At 43.5% G+C, this 21,919-nt stretch overlaps 1 long non-coding RNA gene across 3 annotated transcripts in view; it reads left to right on the top strand.

Annotated features, from left to right (window-relative positions):
• Positions 1–776: 776 nt before the first annotated feature.
• LOC146343930 (uncharacterized) overlaps positions 777–21,919 on the top strand; it is a 30,397-nt gene continuing 9,254 nt past the window's right edge. Inside the window, exons 1-5 of one of the 3 annotated variants that reach the window (XR_014792092.1) lie at positions 777–1,099; positions 1,666–1,837; positions 4,096–4,200; positions 6,336–6,390; positions 17,822–17,920. This is a non-coding gene — a long non-coding RNA (uncharacterized LOC146343930). The remainder of the gene's footprint in view (positions 1,100–1,665; positions 1,838–4,095; positions 4,201–6,335; positions 6,391–17,821; positions 17,921–21,919) is intronic. The other 2 variants (XR_014792091.1, XR_014792093.1) reach the window with 2 other exon arrangements.

Here is a 21,919-nt window from a genome sequence, read left to right on the forward strand (position 1 = left end):
CCAGCTGTCCTTTTGTGTAATGGTTACATACAGGCAATGACTTCTATTTTTAATTTCCTTTGGAGTTCAGTTTTTCAAACTTTTTTTAGGTACACATGTCTTGTCTTCCAGCGTTATTAAACAGGCAAGGTTTAAAACTGATCAGACAATGATCACATAGTTTCTGAGTGTCTCTCTTGCTGGTCACCAAAGGCTTCAAATAATTTTACACTACTTAATCTTTTCTTTAAAAACTGGGGAATCTTCAAAGCATTTGCCATAGCTTGAGTCTTTTATATATAGGTATTTGATTTTTTTTTCTTTTTATGCTACTCGGCCAGTTGTAATGCGACCCATAGCAATCAACTATGTCCACTTGGTCCACATCTTTGACTTTTCTTTGTCTTCTGGTAGCTGGTACCAGGCTTGCCTCTGGACTTTTCCAACTCTGCCAGCAGGGTGGAACTTTACTCTCTTCGGAGGGGCAGGGCATTATTATGGCCCACTGATGGCATTAGTGAACTACAAAGTAGCTACTAGGGTGCAACAAGGAGAAGTCCAAACTTCTTCTAGCATATATAGGGGCATGATGACAAAAAAAGAAGAAGCAAAGAACAAAGCTGTCTCCCTCCTTTTGGGAGTATATTATACAAAGTCTTGTGGTATTGCGGGATGAGGAAACACGTTGTCTGGACCAATTTTGGCTTGTCCAATTAGTACGTTATTGCAAAATTTCTTTAGTTGTGTAACTTTCAATCATCAGTTCACATAAAAGCACAAAATCTTCTAAGCCTTTTGAGTCTCTACTAGATCTGACGGTCTTGGGATTAGCTGTCTGCGTCTCGCTTTTGTCTGCTTCACTGGTAGGATTGCTGGTACCTGCCCTGCGGATCTGGATTCCAGAATCTCTAGTTGGGTCAGCAATTTTGTCTGCTTCTGGGCTGGACAGCTTTGCGTTGCTCCATTTAAGAGCGCTGTCTCTGTCCTTTGAAGTCATCTCTTTGGGGGCTGGATCAGCTGGCGCCGGCCTTGGTATAGGCGCATGTTTACACTGGGAAGCGTGTATCCAGGAGTTAATTCTTGCTAGCTTGACTGCAGTGTGGCAGACCACTAGCATCTGGTATGGTTTTTCTTCTCATAGTTTTAAAGCAGTTTTTCTTTGGTGCTTCTTTATGTAGGCTTAGTTTCTGACCTGAAACGGGTAACGCTGTTTGCTCACTGGTTCAGACGGGTGTGCATTCTTAACTGGTGAATGAAAATTACTGACAGTATACATTAATAACCTGACAATATTTGAGTATTTCACTTTGGGCTAATTTTAAACCAGGTACAGTGGGTGGCGCAGTAAGTGTTCTTAATATTAGGTTTCTTGTAATGATTTCATAAGGACTTAGTCCATGTTCTCTGCTTGGGGTGGCTCTCATGGCCATTAAAGCTACTGGAAGAACCTTGATCTATCTTAGTCTTGTATCTGAACTTAATTTTGTAAGTTCTGTTTTTCAATACTCTACTCTTTTAACATTTCTTAAACTTTATTTAACTAGAAAACAAACAAACAATTACTAAAATGTATTTGTAGCCAATCTGCTTTGGCATCAGAACAAAGTCTATTTACAAATACAGGAAGGGTCCTTCTGGCAACCTCTGTATCCACGCTCCACCTTTACAGACTTGCCTATGTTATAGGCTTGGCAGGTGGGGCAATGTGCACAGATCCAGGCTGCAGTTGAAAGAAAATTTGGAGCCTGCCAATGATTCCGAATTGTTATATCCATCCCCTCTTTGCCAACATACGCAACTTGGTGGAGCATGGTGGCAAGTGAGTGACAGAGTGCTTGGGAGCAACCAAGTGGCCAAGGTGAATCAAAGTGCAAAATGCAACCTGTAGAGATCTATTTCTTCTTTTCATGTTTTGGAGCTAAATCTTGAAGGACAGCTAACTGAGAAAAAAATCAAAAGACTGGTCAAAAATTAAAGCATGCAAAAAACACTTCAGGCTGTGAAACGGATAGGGCAACGAGTTTAGCATGGAGCTTGGCAGTCAGCAAACAAATTACTTTTAGCTTTAAAGGTGGAGGCTTTGGAATGACTTTCACAGTAGACACACTGAAATGTGTGACTAACTGAAATCCCATACATTTCAGTGGGTTTACTCTAAGAAGGACTACTGTTGGATTTTACTCCAGACCTTGAAGTTGTGTATGCTGCTTCTGTGCTTTACCTTAAGGCAATCTTCCTCAACCTGGTGCCTCCCAGATATGTGGGGCCTACTTGGGTAGCCATTGGTCATGCTGGCTGGTGTGATGGGAGCTGTAGTCCCAACACAACTGGTGGGGGGAGGCACTAGGTTGGGAGAGGCTGGCTCAAGGGATTTTCAACCAGTGTTTGCTGAAAATTTTTTGTGATGGAAGTGTAAAGGCTGCATTGGCCAGATTACATATTTAGGTGACAATTTAATCACATCTGTGCTGACTAGCAAAGCATAGAGAGTGATATTGGCCTCCTTGCTCACTCCTAGCCCTCTAGAAAGCAGGTACAGGAGTTAAGCCCAGGCTTGAACATCAGATGTAGAATTGTGTCCAGAACATGCATCCCCTTAAAAACAGGTGTGTAGGTCAAGCTGAATTTTGTGTCTGAAGTGTGGAACATTGCCCTGTACATGCATACTGATTTTCAGACCAGTCAAGTCATATTCCTCACCCCCTTTGAATATGGACACCTAGGTCAAGCTGGTGTTTGAACTAGAAATATAGAATTTCACACTGAACATTTGTTCCATATTTCATTTCAAAGCATCAGTGTTCAATGGAGGTATTTCATTACGCTGAATGGTCAAATGAAACTGAAGGCTTCATTTTGCTCAGCCAGCAATGGCCACCCATTCACATAATAGTGTAGGGTAGCCAGGGTTCCTCCTTTACAGAGGACAGTCCCTTATTTTGGAGTGCTGGTAGAAGATAGTCCTCTGTTTGAAGGTGTCATGTATTTAATGGGCTGCCCTGTCCAAGCCTGGTTTAAAGTTGAAGCAGTGTAAGGGGAGAGACCTGTCAGGCCTTGAAGTTGCTCATCAACAGTGACCACCTGGACAACAAACTGAACAACAGGTATACAGGTCACCTGGCCAGTATTCTCCACTGTGGTGAGATGTCTTGCATTTCTATTTAAGGCTGGATCTACACTTCTTTCACTTCCAATGGGGTTTCACTGCCCGCCTTTCACACTACGCAGTACCCGCCTCGAATTGGAACCGGAATTTCCCACTTCCGTGCTCCCGCTTTCAATACCCTAATATCCCAGTATTTCCCCTTAATGTGCCCTGATTTTCCGCCTTCGCTACCGTATCCGGTCGTAGTCCCCCGCCTGTCCATATACAGCGGTGTTTGTATTTCCCTCCTGCCCAATCACAGCTCTCGATGGCCCCATGTCTTCTTCCGGCTACTGATCACATAGCTTCCTTAGCAGCCCCCGTTTCCTTAGCAATAAGCAAAGGGCTGGATGTGCGTGTGCTTGTCTGATCTCGGAAGCTAAGCAGGGTTGGCCCTGGTCAGTAGCTGGATGGGCGAACGCCTGGGAATCACACTTCCTGCACTGAGCAGGGAGTTATTCTACCCCTTCAAATGAGATTAAGTTTTACCCTCTCCTATCCCCCACTCCGGATGTTTTTTTAAAAAATTAAGGTGTTATCCTCGCAGAATCAGGGCTTCTCTGCGATGTTTTTTTGTTTTTTTTTCTAATTCAGGCATGATCTTCGAAGATTCGAAGTTGTGAAGCTCAGTTTTAAAAAAATGTTCACACATTTCTGAACTTGTAGTCATGTTCAAAAATGTGTATGTTTTGAAAATACACACATTGAAATGCATATTTTCATGCTTTAGTCAATGGGGGATGTGTGTACTTTTGAAAAATGGACAGAGAAATGTGCACTTTCTACATTTAAATGAACTGAAAAATGTATTGCTAATGAAATTGGGAGCAAGTCGAACCAAGCATCAAAGTGAAATTTGGATAATTTTGGCAAGCTTGAACATCCCTGGTCCTCCCATCCCTAGGTATAATATCATCAAAATGCCCAGTCCCTGTTAGTAATATTGTGCCCCTATTTTGGATCAACTGCAGTTTCTGGAACATTTCTGAAAGAAGCCTTTTGGACAACACATTGCAATAATCTAAATGGAAGTCCACCAGAGCATGGGTAACTGTGGCCAAGTGATCTCCATCCAGGTAAGGCTGCAGCTGGCATATCAGAAAAACTGATAAAAGGTGCTTCATTCCACAGAGACCATTTGAGCTTTTAATGATACTGCTGAGTCAATAAGTGCCTCAAGACTGTCAACCATATCCTTTAGAGAAAATTCAACCCCCTTCCAGAATGGGGTGAACACCACTCACTCAGGTGGGCAAACCACCTACCAACAGTACCTCCATCTTGTCTGAATCTTGTCTCACTTTATTCACACTCATCCAGCCCATCACTGCACCTAGGCACTGATTTGGGATATCCACAGCCTTACCTGCATCTGATGAAAAAGATAAAGAAATCTGGGTATCATCTGCATAGTGGTGACACCTCAGATCATGGGTGCTGCTCCTAGCACTACCATTCCAAAGACATTGTGCAGCTATTCCATCTTTTCCTTCTTAACAGATTTTTTGTGAACAGAAAAAAGTAATAAGCAGTGGAAAAACACAAGAGAGTTACAAGCCAAACACTATGGGCAGTATCCGAACCTGCCAGTCCACTTACACTGTTGATGCACTAGTGTGAGTGCTAGTGGTACACCAGTAGTGTAAGCTGGTGTGACAGGTTCCCTTGGAAAGCTTGGCATGCCAGTGCTACTGGCATATCGCCAGAGGTCAGTTATGCTACTGGTACATCAACAGCATAAGCAGACTGGCAGCGTTGGATACTGCCCAATGTCATCTGCACCCCCTGTAGAATTCTGTGAATGAGCCAGGGTGATTGCATGATAAAAGTCTCATCTTGAACTTAAAGCAACCCAAATCTCTGGATGACCTTTCCCGGCAATCTGTATATTTGTACATCATAGGGTACCCAGTGGTCTGTTCCTTTACTTAGGTGAAAGGTGTAGTCAAATTTACAGTGGAGCAAACGTAACAGAATTTAGCATCAGAAAGACCTGGTTTGAATCTAGAAATGTCTCACCAGCTCTCAAGGCAGTAGCTCTCAAGCTGCAAAATGTCTCTCATGAAGCTGGTGTGAGGGCAAACAATACATTAAGAACGCATCGTTTGTACACTGCCTCTCCATGAGATCAAGGCAGTTCATGACAGTAATCTAAAATCAAAAACTAAAAGGACACAACAGAAAACTCCAAAGTGCTAAAAAATAAAAGTTTGTAAAGTGCTCCACACTTTAAAATATTATCTGAGCAATCCCAAAAAGAAAAGCCGCAGCCACTACTCTGATAGCACCTTTTGAAAGAAGGGCATTTTGGAAAACATTTAAAAATATTTCTGCTATCTTCCTATTCAAGAAAGAATGAAAGATAGTATTCAGTGTCCTTTGGGAGGTGCTCAGATGTACATGGGGAGCTCTACCACCTTCAAAGGCTTCCATGTTAATTTTTTTTTTGGACAAAACAGCTCTGGGGATGTGCATGGATGGATCTCCCCCCTCTGATGAAGTGAATTGGGAATCATGCATATACAGGAATTTCATGTATGTATCAGAGCCTACATGGAGCTCTGGAATGGATTGGAAATACCTTTGTCCCATTAGAATGATATTTTCATCCAATTTAGTGATATTTGTTTCTAATATGCTTTCCAAATTCCAACTAACAATACAAAGAGGTTGCTTTTCCTCATTTTCAGAAACTACAGGATAATGTCTGTGCCGTTATCCACACACTCTTTAGTGTGAATGCTTTCAACATTATTCATTGTTACTACGATCTCTTGTAACCAGTAACCCACAAAACAGGTTCATCCAATAATACCTTTTGCTTCAACAACTGTTTTTTGCAGACCACCAAGATTCTAGTTTGTATGTACAAACCTGGGTTAAACTGCGGTATAACCACAAAACGTTGTGTACTATTAACAGCAGGGTTCCAATGAATCACTGACAAACAAAATCTTAACACACTGGAAGCCTATACTTCCCACTAATAAACACATGTTGTTCATGAAATGTCTGTAACAGACTAAAGTAATTTGAAGCTTGAAGTTTTGCCTTAACTGACAAGATTATGTTTTACTACATGGACTAAACAAGCGGTATAAATAGTTGTGTGTGTTTTTTTTAACTTGGTTAAAAGAGGATGTTTAAATATGACATGATGTATATTTTGCAGATCCACATACTGAAATGATTTCTCTTCCCAACCTTTTAGCATACTGAAATTTCTTCCACCCTCGACTACTCAGAGAATGATCTGTTACGAATCAGTAAGTAGTTCTGAACAGAGGGGAGGCCAATGAGAATTTCATAACTGTAGATTTGCTACTGCATGAGAAGCAATAAAGACGAGAGACACTTAATGATTTTGTTCGGTCCACATCGTTAAGCGAACCAACCCGATCTGTACTTCACAGCCTGATACAGAGATCAGCATGCAGTTATCCTTCATTTTTTAACTCTTCTTTGAGTGTTGTGATACAGTTGTCAGCTTAAACGCACACACACACAAATATGTATGTTAGGGTAAATGCAGCCCCCACCCCAGCAATATTTTGTGAACAAATACATTGAAAAAATAATGCGAATTTTTGTGCAATGTTTAAAAAAAATCACAGGAACATAGGAAGCTGCCTTTATACTGTGTCAGAACATTAGTAAATCTTCATTTTTCCATTTCACTTTGCATATTTTCAGTGCTGCCTGGCAGAAGCTGCCAGCTTCTGCCAGAGTTTCAGGAAGGAGTTTTTCCAGTGCTACTTGGAGACGTTGGGGATTGAACCTGGGAGTTCTGCATGCAAAGCAGGTGCTCTGCCATTAAACCATGGCACCTCCCTATTACAGAACGCTGTCGAAACAGGACAGAATGCATGAATGTACCCAAACAAACATGGATTGGAAATAGACAGATCTGTCCATCTCTAATGCAGACAGCTGGATGACTTGCAGGGCAGTTTCATGCAAGACACGCTAAAAGTTTATTGGATACTTTCTTGTGGCATTTATGTCACATGTGGTCAGGGCCAACCGCAGGGATTGGCATCATCAGGCATGTGCTGAGGCCCATGCCTCAGTAAGTGGCCCACTGCTCACCATCAGAGCCCCTGCCACTGATCCACTTGCCATTACCACCCATTCGCTCATTTTGTCCCTCTGGCCCAGACGGAGAGCACCAGCAAACAGCAGAAGTGTGCAGGGCAGGATTTGCCAGAGCCTGCTGGCTTGTCCACCCTTTCTCTCTAGGCAGTGATAAGGACTGGGCCTAGTGACCAAGGAAGAGCACATTGGTGATCACAGCGGGAAGAAGAGGGCCCACTGAGGGCATTTTGCCTGAGGGCCCCCAAAACCTGCAGCCTGCACTGCATGTGGTTTTTGTTAATGTGTGAGAGAACACGGACGATCCAGCAGCTGCATAGTCTAGACCAGAGCTTTCCAAACTGTGTGCCGCGCCACATTAGTGTGTCGGCAGCAGTGTGTACGTGTGTCACCCGAAATGCAGAAAATTGTGCGGAAGGGCACTGCAGAGCTCCCTTACTCGCGTTTTGCTTCCCTTGGCCCCTCCCCCGGAACTTCCTAAAGCAGCTAATGTTAAAGCAGCTGAGGCTTAGCTGCTTTAACATTAGCTGAATTAGGGTCATGTGGCATCTTGACGTAGGGCGCATGAGATTGGCGGTGTTGGAGCAGTATGGCGAGGTAGAGGCGCGGGGCAAAGAGAGGGGAGGGGAGGCGCCATCCTGGGAGCAGAGCTTGGCCGATGCCGGTGTGGAGAAGTGGCAGCGGCCACCAGCCCTGCGAGATTTCGAGCGCGCCCTTCGCGGACTTCTTCACCGCACTCCTGCACGGCCAGGCCAGAGTAGCGCATGGGTGGAAACGCCGCCTGGGACTGGAATTGCACCAAGGGGGCCGTCCGCCATCTTGGCCAGTCGGAACGGAGCTCAGTGGAGGCCAGAAGCCTCGGAATCAGCGTGCTCCCGATCACGCGGGCGAGCGCAGCTGCAGGCTGTCACCCAGTCAACCCACCTGCTGCTGGCTGAAGGGAGGCCACCCTCCCAAACCCAATGTGGCAAACAGCAAGCCACCCACCACGTGGCACTTATGATTTGATTTCTGCCATTTATTTTTATTTTTACTCTGCTGTAATTGTGGATTAACCACCCACCGGCAGTGTACCACCGGAGAGTGCTGGAACTGGACTCTGGACATAGGCACTGCAAATATTTACAGCAACATAGCCTTGTAGTGAGACATATATATTTACACCATTTTTGTTGGACTTTTGCCTCTCTACTTCATGTGTTTTTGCAGCTGAGCTCCTACCTGGGCCTATGTGTCCTAATATGTATTGTAAATACTTGAGTTAATTTTGTTTATTTTTCACATTTTCTTGCACATATTTACATACTGTTACTCATAAATGACAACAATGTATGTATCTTACAAAACATATATTTTAAAAAATATAAATGAAAGGTTTTCATGACATATGTTCTAACCCCATACATTTCGTTATTACAATTTATGTATGTGTGCGTATCTCTTATAACAGGTTAGTTTAACCTCCGGTTTGCTAGTAAAACTGAATTACCGTGTCACAAAATGATGCATGTCTAAAAAGTAGGGATGGCAGAGAATTCCGCCATGGATCTCGGGGAGATCCCTGATTTCCCCCAAAATCTGTGGCGGAACGGCCTGCCACCCCTCCGCCAACCGCGGATGCCCCCGGGACGAGACTTACCTGGGGCAGATCTTCTGGGCGGTGGCGGCTCCGGCAGCAGCTGCAGCGGCAGCAGCGGCTGGTCTTCCGACCGGCTGCCGCTGCCGCCATTTGCAGTTTTTTGTGTTTTTTTTACACAGACATGATAGGCTACGTATGTTTTTACGTAGCCTAAAATGTCTGGGTAAAAAAAAAAAAAAAGCGTACACAAATGGCGGCTACGGCCGGCCGCCGCCATTTGCATACACCTTTTTTTTTTACCCAGACGTTTTAGGCTACATAAAAACTTACGTAGCCTAAAACAACTGGGTAAAAAAAAAAAAGAAGGCGTACGCAAATGGCGGCGGCTATGGCCGCCGCCATTTGCGTTCCTTATTTTGGGCCGTCTTACTCTATGTAAATAATTATGTAGACTAAGACGGCGAAAATAAGGGGAATGCAAATAGCGCCTGCTACGCTATTTGCGTTCCCCTTATTTTCGCCGTCATAGTCTACGTAAATATTTACGTAGATTAAGACGGCCAAAAAGAAGGAACGCAAATGGCGGCGGCCGTAGCCGCGACCATTTGCATACACGGGGTTTGTTTGTTTTTACCCAGAGCCTTCCGCGGCCGGAAATCCGGCTGTGGATGGCTCTGGCCTGGCTGGGCCTGCCCGGCTGCTCCGCGGAGCTGCCGCGGAGCACAGCCGGCCGTGGAGGTTTCTGGGGGGGAGGAACGGAGTGCCTCCCCCCCCCGGCCAGGATTCCTGGGGGAGGGACGGAACGCCTCCCCCCCAACATCAGCATAATCCGTGAAAGGTAAGTGATTTTCGTACATTCCTACTAAAAAGTGTTTCACCAACATGAAAAGTTTGGAAAGCTCTGGTCTAGACAATGCCTTTCTTACAATTACAATAGAGAAAATAGTAGGACTTAGTATCTTGCTAAAGTTATTCTGTATACTTCTTAAGTGTGCCACATTGGGGGAGACTTCCCAGTACTTGATAGCTAGGGAAATCATTACTTTCGATATGGGTTATTAATTGATTAAATTTGCACACACTTACATAGGACTAAAACAATAGCTTTGAAGAAAGAGCATACTTTGTTTTTAGATGGTGCATGCATATGTGTTGCCCAATCAATGGGGCATTTTCAGCAGTGGCCCCACATCTGTGGAATCTACTCCCCGCTCCCAACCCCAGATTTGTGCGGCTCCATCATTCCTAGTTTAAAAACAACAGCAACAACAACTCTGGAGACTTGTACAATTTCATTCTTCATTTGATTAATTGCTGTCCTGTGGATTTGTAGTGCTGTTCATTTTAGAGGTGTTTATGTATGCAAAGAAATCGAGGAAAACAACAGAATGGGAAAGACTAGAGATCTCTTCAAGAAAATTGGAGATCTCAAGGGAACGTTTTGTGCAAAGACGGGCATGATAAAGGACAAAGAAGGCAGGGACCTAACAGAAGCAGATGAGATTAAGAAGAGGTGGCAAGAATACACAGAAGAACTATACAGGAAAGATCTGAATGTCCCTGATAGCCATGATAGTGCGGTCACTGAACCTGAGCCGGGCATCCTCGAGAGTGAAGTCAAGTGGGCCTTAGGAAGCATTAGTAACAACAAAGCTAGCGGAGATGACAGTATTCCAGCCGAGCTATTTAAAATCCTAAAAGATGATGCTGTTAAAGTGCTGCATTCAATATGCCAACAAATCTGGAACACTCAACAATGGCCACAAGACTGGAAAAGGTCAGTTTACATTCCAATTCCAAAGAAGGGCAACGCCAAAGAGTGTTCAAACTACCGCACAATTGCGCTCATTTCACATGCCAGCAAGGTGATGCTCAAAATCCTACAAGCTAGGCTTCAGCAGTATGCGAACCGAGAACTACTGGAAGTACAAGCTGGGTTTCGAAGAGGCAGAGGAACTAGAGATCAAATCGCCAACATTCGCTGCATCATGGAGAAAGCAAGAGAATTCCAGAAAAACGTCTATTTCTGCTTCATTGACTACGCTAAAGCCTTTGATTGTGTGGATCACAACAAACTGTGGCAAATTCTTAAAGTGATGGGAGTACCAGACCACCTTACCTGTCTCCTGAGAAACCTGTACGAGGGTCAAGAAGCAACAGTAAGAACCAGACATGGAACAACCGATTGGTTCAAAATTGGGAAAGGAGTACGACAAGGCTGCATATTGTCACCCTGCTTATTTAACTTATATGCAGAGTACATCATGAGAAATGCTGGGTTGGATGAATCAGAGGTCGGAATTAAGATTGCTGGGAGAATTATCAACAACCTCCGATATGCAGACGATACCACCCTAATGGCAGAAAGCGAAGAGGATCTCAAGAGCCTCTTGTTGAGGGTGAAAGAGGAGAGTGCAAAAGCTGGTTTGAAACTCAACATTAAAAAAACTAAGATCATGGCATCTGGCCCCATCACTTCCTGGCATATAGAAGGGGAAGAAATGGAAGCAGTGACAGATTTTACTTTCTTGGGCTCCAAGATCACCGCAGACGGTGACTGTAGCCATGAAATTAAAAGACGCTTGCTCCTTGGGAGGAAAGCTATGGCCAACCTAGACAGCATAGTAAGAAGCAGAGACATCACCTTGCCGACAAAGGTCCGTCTAATCAAAGCTATGGTTTTCCCAGTAGTAATGTATGGCTGTGAGAGCTGGACTATAAGGAAGGCTGAGCGCCGAAGAATTGATGCTTTCGAACTGTGGTGCTGGAGAAGACTCTTACGAGTCCCCTGGACTGCAAGGAGGTCAAATCAGTCCATCCTAAAGGAAATCAACCCTGACTGCTCATTGGAAGGACAGATAATGAAGCTGAAGCTCCAATATTTTGGCCACCTAATGCGAAGAGAAAACTCTCTGGAAAAGACCCTGATGCTGGGAAAGATTGAAGGCAAAAGGAGAAGGGGACGGCAGAGGATGAGATGGCTAGATAGCATCACGGATGCAATGAATATGAACTTGAGCACACTCCGGGAGAGAGCGCAGGACAGGAAGGCCTGGCGTGCTATGGTCCATGGGGTCACGAAGAGTCGGACACGACTGAACGACTGAACAACAACAACAATGTATACATTTTAAGAATTATTATTTTATATTTGTATTATTCTATTTATGTCCTATTTATTGTTTACATATGACCTTGTGAGGGCTTCAAATCCTGAAAGGTGGTTTAGAAATCCACTGATAAATAAAAATACTAAGTAAATAGAAAGGGGCTGCTTTAACGTCAGTTACAAAGGTTTCTAATTGATCAATACAAATGATAAATTGATTAAAAGTTGCAGCCCTACCTTTCATAACTCCATTGAAATCCAGTGAAAGCCACAAATAAAGTTGCCACATTAAAAAAAAAAAAGTACAAGAAGAAATAGGTTTAAACTATGCAAAGGTCATTTAGATTAAAAATTAGGAATAAGGGAGATGAGAAAATAATTCTCTTGCTCTACCCCAACAGCAAGAGGCTTGGTAAATGTTGGAGGCTATGGGTAAGATTCAGTGGTGTCACAAACCTAGCATTAATGAAGTTGCAGTAGCATAAATCAACACGAGCACAATGTCATTAACATTTGCTAGTGCAAAGGAGGCAAAGCAGCACTTTGCTACACCAAAATTCAGCAGTAAATCACCACTTTGCCCCCTTGCGCTAGTGCTGATTTACGATAGTGCATTGTCATTAGTGCTAGCACTGTAAAACCATTGGACCTTTCCCCCTGCTTCTTTGCTTGATGAATTTTGCCATCATCTTCCAGTTCTGCCACCATCAGAACAGGACGTAAAGAAAGTAAGTGGTGCCAGAAAACCACACACAGAAAATCTAAATGTAGCCTCCTTTACAAATAAATTGTCAGACTCTCACAGAGAATTGAGTCAAGATGTTCCCTGATTAAGTGAGACTGTAGCCCTATTCACATGGTCAAAATATGGGGAAACTGAGTATAGGGAGCGGGAGGGAAATTGTGCCCACCCCTAGCCTCCACGCACTCATGGATCATTTAGGAAGACAGTCAACATGCATAAAACTGTGCATGCAGAGGCTCCCTAAGTGTTCAATATTCCTAGATTAAGAGTGTGTGAACGAGGCTTGTCAAGAAGACCAATGTCACTAGTTGCTTATGCATCTGCTCCTTTTATGACAGCTGTTTTCTATGATTTCTTATGCAGGGAAATGTCTATTCTTTGATTTTGCAATATCTAAAGGAATGCTTCACGCGGTGGCTTATTGATTGGGGATGTTAGCTAGCAAGCTGGACGCAGGCATTCACGTTCAGCTTTGTGAGTGATTTGCTCTGTAGCCTTTGTGAAATAACTTGTCTTCTTCCTGTTTCATCTGCAAAATGCCAGTTACCTATTATGGCTTGTGCTCAGAAGGGCAGACTATTTCTTATCCCACACATGATTTCCCAGCCTGTGTGGTAAGAGTATTCTTACATAAATGGCCAAGCCAACATCTGGGTGGGCTAGAGCAGTTCTTCCTGAGTCCTCACTTCCCCAAGCTTACAAAATATTTTTTTTTTTAAAGCCTTTGAACAGTAGATGGATATGGACTGGCTGACCAGTTTGGCTTTGTAAGAAATGAGGAAAATGGTGAACTACGAAGGAAACTGAAGGAAGCTACGAAGCTGGGCTTCGTGTCTCCTTCTCAGAGTGTCTCTTTCTCAAAGTGAGTGCGGTTGGTATGGAGAAACAAAACAAAGTGAAAGAAAGCAGAGAAGGGTAGACAAACAGCAAAGGAAGCTATGTTGGACAATTGGGAAAATGCTCAAATCCATAGTCAGGCAATACCTTTTATTAGGACCAACCCAAATGTCACAAAATAGGGAGCAAGCTTTTGAGTTCACTAGAATTCTCAATCAGGCTGGATGTTAAGGAAAATGGAGGGTGTGGGAAGAGAAAAAGCTGGCATTGTTTAAGCTTGGAAGTCTACATTTAGTCACAAGATGGAGTGGGGATGGCAGACTTCTGGATTTGGCTCTACTAGGGATTGCAGATTTTAGGTCAAGAACACAAAAAGGGCTCTGCTGGAACAGACCAAAGGGGTTAGGGTTCAGCACCTTCAATAGCTTCTTTAGAGTTCTGGCTGGTTCTGACTAAAACCCAGAATGGAGTCACAGCCCCACTGAAATTGGAGCCACTGGCCTCCACTGGGAATAATTATATTTACAGGGCTGTAAATATAATTTAGGGTGAGGAAGAGTTAAATAATAGCTCAAAACACAGAATGTAAGAACATAAGAAGAGCCATGCTGGCTCAAGCCAAAGCCAATCTAGCCCATCATTCTTTTTCCACAGTTGTCAGTCAGATGTCTCTGGGAAGGAAGCCCATAAGTGGGACATGAGTGCAATAGCACCCTCCTCCATTTTTAAAATATACAGTCCAGCAGTTACCCAGCCTTAAAAATCCAACAATTGCCCAACATTATCCAGCCATTTGTCTCCAGCCTTAAATGACACACAGGTTCCTTGTGAGATAGAGAAGTAAAAAGAAACTTTGCAGTTTTTATATCAGGAAAAGCTGCAGACTAATTTGAGGTGGTGTACTAGATAAACAGTCAATTGAAGCCCAATTGGGCAGCATTACCTGGAGATAATTGAAGGACGTGTAACCCCCACACTCCAAAGTAAAATCCTAGCTGCAGGTGGTAGGAAGTAAGAGTCCCTCAGTTTTAGGAGCCCAGTCCTGAATGGTTACATTTTGCATTCTCCAAGACATGGAGGAAGCAGAGGAAGCCATATCGGCCCATTCAAAAAATGTCAAAATCCATAGTTGGGCAATAGCTTAATTAGGACCAAGAGTGAGAGAGTGAAACAAATACAAAGGGTGTAAGGGGAAATAAGTTACCCAGAGGCACATGGTTGACACATACCAGGGTGTCAGAATTTACTGCAGCTTTTTGGCACATATCTCCTGATGTTTGATGATATTAGTCCTCTCTTCACAGTTTACACGTTTACCAAAGCAAGTCACTGGTCAAACACTAGTGTACCCATGGTACTGAATGCAGTATAAATTGGATCTCAGAAAGATGCATCAAAGCCCTAGAGAATCCAGAGAGAATCTTCTTTCCCTTTCTCCTTTCTTACTTTCCTGCTTTTTTTTTTTTTTTTACCCCATCATGGTTTGAGCTACTAATGGGAAACCCCAAATCATTACAAAATTGATTAAATTACTCCACCACACCAAATAATAATGATAATAATAATAATAATAATCCCAACTGATATTTCATTTCAATTGAAACCAGCTTCCTTACTGAAGTTTTCTTTCATGATGAAATTTCAAGGCAGCTTTCATATAGTCGACCATCAGAGACCACCCCAGTGAACTGCAGCTGATTGATGCAGGATTGCAGGGTGTTTCTGCTGGCATCAGGGCTGTAACAGATCAGTGTAATTCAGCTTTTATCTTATAGGAAAGCCCTCTGTGAGAATACTGTGTGGTCCACTGTGGTGTGTTTTATGGACCTAAAAGGAGAGTTGGGCAGTGTTTCATTACCCCCAGAGGCTTCAAAATTTATGGAAGCTAACCTAACTTTAGCAAGACTAGACAGCTCTAAACTGTTCATGCTACTTTAAAGAGATGCAGAGTGCTCTCATTGCTATGTTTCTAAGGTTCACCTCTATGAAATAACTTTGGCTCATGGCAGCTTAAGAACACGCTAGCTCTCTTACTTGGTCTCACAGCTTCTTTCGTCCTCATCTCTTCGCTCTCTGCCAGTGTCATAATGCAGGGGCATTGTTTCATCATGTACCAGAAGCCAGAGATGTTTCCCAGCATCCATGCAATAGAACCGCAAGCAGTGAAGATTCATATCTCAGGCTTTCCCTAACAGCACTATTATAGAGCTAGTGAACCCTTTTTAGGTTCCTGCCACCTGTAGTGTAAAGCTCCTAAGTACACACAATTATACCATCACAGGAGTGCATGCGCACACATACACATACTCCCCCCGCCCCCGTGCATTAGATCAGCCTTCCCCAACCCAGTGCCTTGCAGTTGTTCTCGACTTCATCTCCCATCAGCGTGCCCATTAGTCAGGAATGCTGGGAGTAGGAATGAGAGAGAAATTTGTTCAGTTCTCATTTTAATGTGAATTTGCCTAATTTTATGCTTTGAACCATTATGCGAACTGACACTCAGTTATCCTTTGAAATTAGCATTTCTCCAATTTTGCAGTGGAGTTCTGCAGTTAAAAAAATACACACAGATTTATATATTAGGGAAAATAATGTTCAAAAGTGCATTATATTTAGAAAATTGCTTGCAAAAAAATGGATATGTGAGGCAAAAATGCATGTGTTAGAAGAAATGTTCACAAAAATGCTTATGAATTTTCATGTGAACTTAACCTCCCCCTCCCCCCCCCCCAGTTCAGGATGAACCAAATGTAAGACTGAAGAAATTCTCAAAGTTTGAGATGAAATGATGAATGGAAAAATGAGAAACTGAGGGAAACAAAAACTGACAGTCAACCATTCCTAGCTGGAGTTGTAATCGAAAACATCTGGAGGGTATTTGGCGGGTATTAGGTTGGAGGAGACTTTATTAGGTAGACATATATATTCATAGGTACAGGCTAGTACAGGGTCCTTAGTTCCATGAGATAAGTGATAGTGCAGTAGGCATTCCAGGGAGAAGGTTTCTTTTCAACCCCGCAGGCCAGAACTGTTCCCTTTTTCTCAGTTTCTGACCTGGTCCTCTTGGCTCTTGCTGAATGTATCACTGGCACAGAGTTTTATGTATGCAGACTGTGAATGACTCTTGCATCCAGCTTGCTACTATGAAGGAATTATTACAGGTCCACAGCCTGGAGAAGTAATCCAAGTGCTCTGAGGCTGGATGGTGGGCTGCTGGAACTCAGGGATTTGACAAGAAATGTCAAGGTTCTAGGGTCAAAGTAGACATGATGTGTAGCATGTAGTTTGCCCTGGCATACTTGATTTAGCTGACACAGGCACTGGAGGATGAACCACACCAGGATCATGGTGATGGGGGAGGGGGCTTTAACTTCGTCTCTACTGTGGTCCCAGTTGGAAGACCTCTCCCATGCTTGCTATTCACAGTAGGAGAAAAGCCCCCACTGGGTCCAATGGGAACTTTTCTCCCATTGTGAATAGCAAGTGCAGGGCAGCAGCAATTCCAGTAAGAACAATAGTGGGGGCAGAGGGTTAAATCTCCCATGCCACATTCTCAGTCTGGTTTGCCCGCCCCCCTACACACAGAGAGATTGTTGTTTTAAAATCAAGCATGCCAGGGCAAACTATGTGATAAATGCCCCATCTAGTTTGGTCCTAAGGCTGCAATCCTAAACATACTTACTGGGGAGCAAGTCCCACACAGTTGAACTTACTTCTGACTAAAAACTCAATGGGACTTACGTCTGAGCAGACATGTTTAGGCAAGCAGAGATACCATAGCCTTTGAAGCTGGTGTTGGCTTAGCTTCTCTAATGTAGGAACGGGCATATTGGACCCCCCAAAAGGTTTGTGTGGAAATTTGGTATTTCCATTTTTGTGCACATTTTTCCTAATTTCCCAGTTGTGGAATGCCCTCCACTTGGAGGCCTGATTGCCACAGACATTGGTTTCCTTTTGGCACCAAGTTAAAACATGGTTTTTTTTATCAAAGCCTTTGAGGGCTGAATGGATTCCCTAAAGTAGCACACTGTTTTATTGTTTTAGATTTTAAATTGGTATTAGCTTGCTTAATGGTTTAATATGTTTTTAGCTGTTTAAAATTATTGTTTAATGCTGTCTAAATTGATTTTATCTGATCACTACCCTAAGATCCTAATGATACAGGGTGGGATATAAATGTTTTAAATAAATAAATAAATAAATCTATGCATTTTTGTATTATATACACTTTTTTGCGAGCAATTCTTCTAACATCATGCATTTTCGAACAATATTTTCCATAATACATGGATTTTTGTGCTCACTTTGCCCTAATATACACATTTTTGTTTGCAGCTTTTGATTGGAGAACTCCATTGCAAAATTCGGAGAAGTGCAGATTTGGAAGAATAACTGAGTTTTGGGTTGCATATTGGTTCAAAAATGCAAGATTAGGTAAGTTCATATTACAGTGCAAACTGAATGAATTTCTTCTGTAACCGTACTCTAATATTATGGGGGCAGAGAACCCTAGGAAAAATCAGTTGTGAGCTAAAGAGATTTGGGATATATTAAAAATGCTAAAATCAATTAGCATATATTGTTGTAATCTCTCTCTCTCTTTCTCTCTCTCTGTGCATGTGTGTGTGTGTATATATATATATATATATATGTAATACTGTGGATGTCAAATGACATTTTGTTGCACATCAGCTGAGCAATTTGGATCCTTTCAGAGCAGGGGTCCCCAACCCCCAGGCCGTGGACCAGTACCAGTCCGTGGCCTGTTAGGGACCGGGCCGCAGTAGGGGTGTGGGAACCCCGCCTTACCTTGGGTTCACGGGGGGGAGGCGGTCTGTCCCTCCCCCCTGCCCCGGAATCCTCGCCGGCCCTGGCTGGCTCTGCTCTGCGGCGAGTCCGTGGAGCTGCCGGCTGGCTCCGGCCCTGTTCTTTGCAGTAACAGCCTATTACTGCAAAGAACAGGGACGTAAATGGCGTCCACTATGTGGATGCCATTTGCATCCCAGCAGCCAGAAGTCCGCCCCCGGCTGGAGCCAGCCGGCAGCTCCGTGGCAAGTCCAGGGCCGACGAGGATTCCGGGGGGAGGAGGGACGGATCCCCCCTGTAGACCCCAGGTAAGGGGGGTTCCCACACCCCTACTGCGGCCCGGTCTCATCCCCCCCTGGTACGTGGAAAAATTGTTTTCCATGGACCGGTCCCTGGTCCCAAAAAGGTTGGGGAATGCTGTTTTAGAGGAAAATAATTGGCTACAGTACAGCTATTTACTCTTTTATGCTGTATAAATGCTCAGCACCAAAGATCCTCGAAGGATTCAGCAATCTTCATTGTTGGTGTATCCAGTTAAAATATTGAGTAATCAAAGCTCCAGAGACCCTCAACAATTATATGAAAGATAAAGTGAAAACTGATTGACACCCTAGGTTTTCTTTTTAAGTAATTATGCAAGCGCTGAAAATATTGCAATATATAATTGCTCTTATAACCTGCTTCTTTATAACAATTTTTTTAAAAAATAATGGCTACAACTTAAGCTTGCAGACAGATATGAAGTGGATGGGGAATGGGAGATGATTGGTATACAGACTGTAGAAAACTATGCAAAATATTTTAAGACAGGGATGGGCAAGTTGTGGTCCTCTACATGTTTAGGCCTACAAAACAGCTCCAATCAGCCCTCATGCACAAAGCCAATGAGGAGGGATGATGGGAATTATACTCCAAAGCACGTGGAGGTTCACAGGCTCCCCAACCCCCCTTTAAGATAATTATAGTCTCTTCATAGCCCATTCCCCCTTCATGGATCACTGCCTTGTTGTGCCGAAGGGGCTTGCGTAACTCAGTGAAGCCATAAGCTGTGCCGTGCAGGGCCACCCAAGACGAACAGGTCATGGCAGAGAGTTCTGACAAAATGTGGTCCACTGGAGAAGGAAATGGCAACCCACTCCAGTATTCTTGCCAAGAAAACCCCATGGAACGTATCACAAGGCTAAAAGATATGACGCCGGAAGATGAGCCCCTCAGGTCAGAAGGTGTCCAATATACTACTGGGGAAGAGCAGAGGGTATTTCCAAGTAGCGCCAGAAAGAGTAAAGCAGCTTGGCCAAAGCCGAAAGGACACTCAGCTGTGGATGTGTCTGGTGGTGAAAAGAAAGTCCGATGCTGTAAAGAACAATATTGTTTAGGAACATGGAATGTAAGATCAATGAATCAAGGTAAGCTGGAGGTGGTCAAACATGAGATAGCAAGATTGAACATTGACATCTTGGGAATCAGCGAACTAAAATGGACAGGCATGGGCGAATTTAATTCAGATGACCATCATATCTACTACTGTGTGGGCAAGAATCCCTTAGAAGAAATGGAGTAGCACTCATAGTCAACAAAAGGGTGGGAAAAGCAGTACTGGGCTACAATCTTAAAAATGATAGAATGATCTCAGTACAAATCCAAGGCAAACCATTCAACATCACAGTAATTCAAGTCTATGCCCCAACCACTGAGGCCGAAGAAGCTGAGGTTGATCGGTTCGATGAAGACCTACAACACCTTCTAGAACGAACACCAAAAAAAGATGTCCTCTTCATCTTAGGGGATTGGAATGCTAAAGTAGGAAGTCAAGAAATCACCGGGATAACAGGCAAGCATGGCCTTGGTGTACAAAATGAAGCAGGACAAAGGCTAATAGAGTTTTGCCAAGAGAACACGCTGCTCATAGCAAACACTCTTTTCCAACAGCACAAGAGGTGACTCTACACATGGACATCACCAGATGGTCAATATCGAAATCAGATTGATTATGTCCTTTGCAGCCAAAGATGGAGAAGCTCTATACAGTCAGTAAAAACAAGACCTGGAGCTGACTGTGGCTCAGATCATGAGCTGCTTCTGGCAAAATTTCGGCTTAAATTGAAGAACATAGGGAAAACCACTAAACCATTCAGGTATGAACTAAATCATATCCCTTATGAATATACAGTGGAGGTGAGGAATAGATTTAAGGGATTAGATCTGATAGACAGAGTGCCTGAGGAACTATGGACGGAGGTCCGTAACATTGTTCAGGAGGCAGCAACTCAATCCATCCCAAAGAAAAAGAAATGCAAGAAAGCCAAGTGGCTGTCTGAGGAGGCTTTACAAGTAGCTGAGGAAAGAAGGGAAGCGAAAAGCAAGGGAGAAAGGGGAAGATATAGCCAACTGAATGCAGAGTTCCAGAGAATAGCAAGGAGAGACAAGAAGGCCTTCTTAAATGAACAATGCAAGTAAATCGAGGAAAACAATGGAATGGGAAAGACTAGAGATCTCTTCAAGAAAATTGGAGATATCAAGGGAACGTTTTGTGCAAAGACGGGCATGATAAAGGACAATGAAGGCAGGGACCTAACAAAAGCAGATGAGATTAAGAAGAAGTGGAAAGAATACACAGAAGAACTATACAGGAAAGATCTGAATGTCCCTGATAGCCATGATAGTGCGCTCACTGAACTTGAGCCGGACATCCTCGAGAGTGAAGTCAAGTGGGCCTTAGGAAGCATTACTAACAACAAAGCTAGCGGAGATGACAGTATTCCAGCCGAGCTATTTAAAATCCTAAAAGATGATGCTGTTAAAGTGCTGCATTCAATATGCCAACAAATTTGGAACACTCAACAGTGGCCACAAGACTGGAAAAGGTCAGTTTACATTCCAATTCCAAAGAAGGGCAACGCCAAAGAGTGTTCAAACTACCGCACAATTGCGCTCATTTCACATGCCAGCAAGGTTATGCTCAAAATCCTACAAGCTAGGCTTCAGCAGTATCCAAACCGAGAACTATCGGAAGTACAAGCTGGGTTTCGAAGAGGCAGAGGAACTAGAGATCAAATCGCCAACGTTCGCTGGATCATGGAGCAAGCAAGAGAATTCCAGAAAAATGTCTATTTCTGCTTCATTGACTACGCTAAAGCCTTTGATTGTGTGGATCACAAGAAACTGTGGCAAATTCTTAAAGTGATGGGATACCAGACCACCTTACCTGTCTCCTGAGAAACCTGTACGAGGGTCAAGAAGCAACAGTAAGAACCAGACATGGAACAACTGAGTGGTTCAAAATTGGGAAAGGAGTACGACAAGGCTGCATATTGTCACCCTGGTTATTTAACTTATATGCAGAGTACATCATGAGAAATGCCAGGTTGGATGAATCACAGGTTGGAATTAAGACTGCTGGGAGAATTATCAACAACCTCCGATATGCAGACGATACCACCCTAATGGCAGAAAACGAAGAGGATCTCAAGAGCCTCTTGTTGAGGGTGAAAGAGGAGAGTGCAAAAGCTGGTTTGAAACTCAACATTAAAAAAACGAGGATCATGGCATCTGGCCCCATCATTTCCTGGCATATAGAAGGGGAAGAAATGGAAGCAGTGACAGATTTTACTTTCTTGGGCTCCAAGA

This window comes from Heloderma suspectum, chromosome 5 (genome assembly GCF_057233095.1).
Source record: "Heloderma suspectum isolate Gila_16-S chromosome 5, 16-S_ref, whole genome shotgun sequence".
In the NCBI taxonomy this organism is placed as follows: Eukaryota; Metazoa; Chordata; class Lepidosauria; order Squamata; family Helodermatidae; genus Heloderma; species Heloderma suspectum.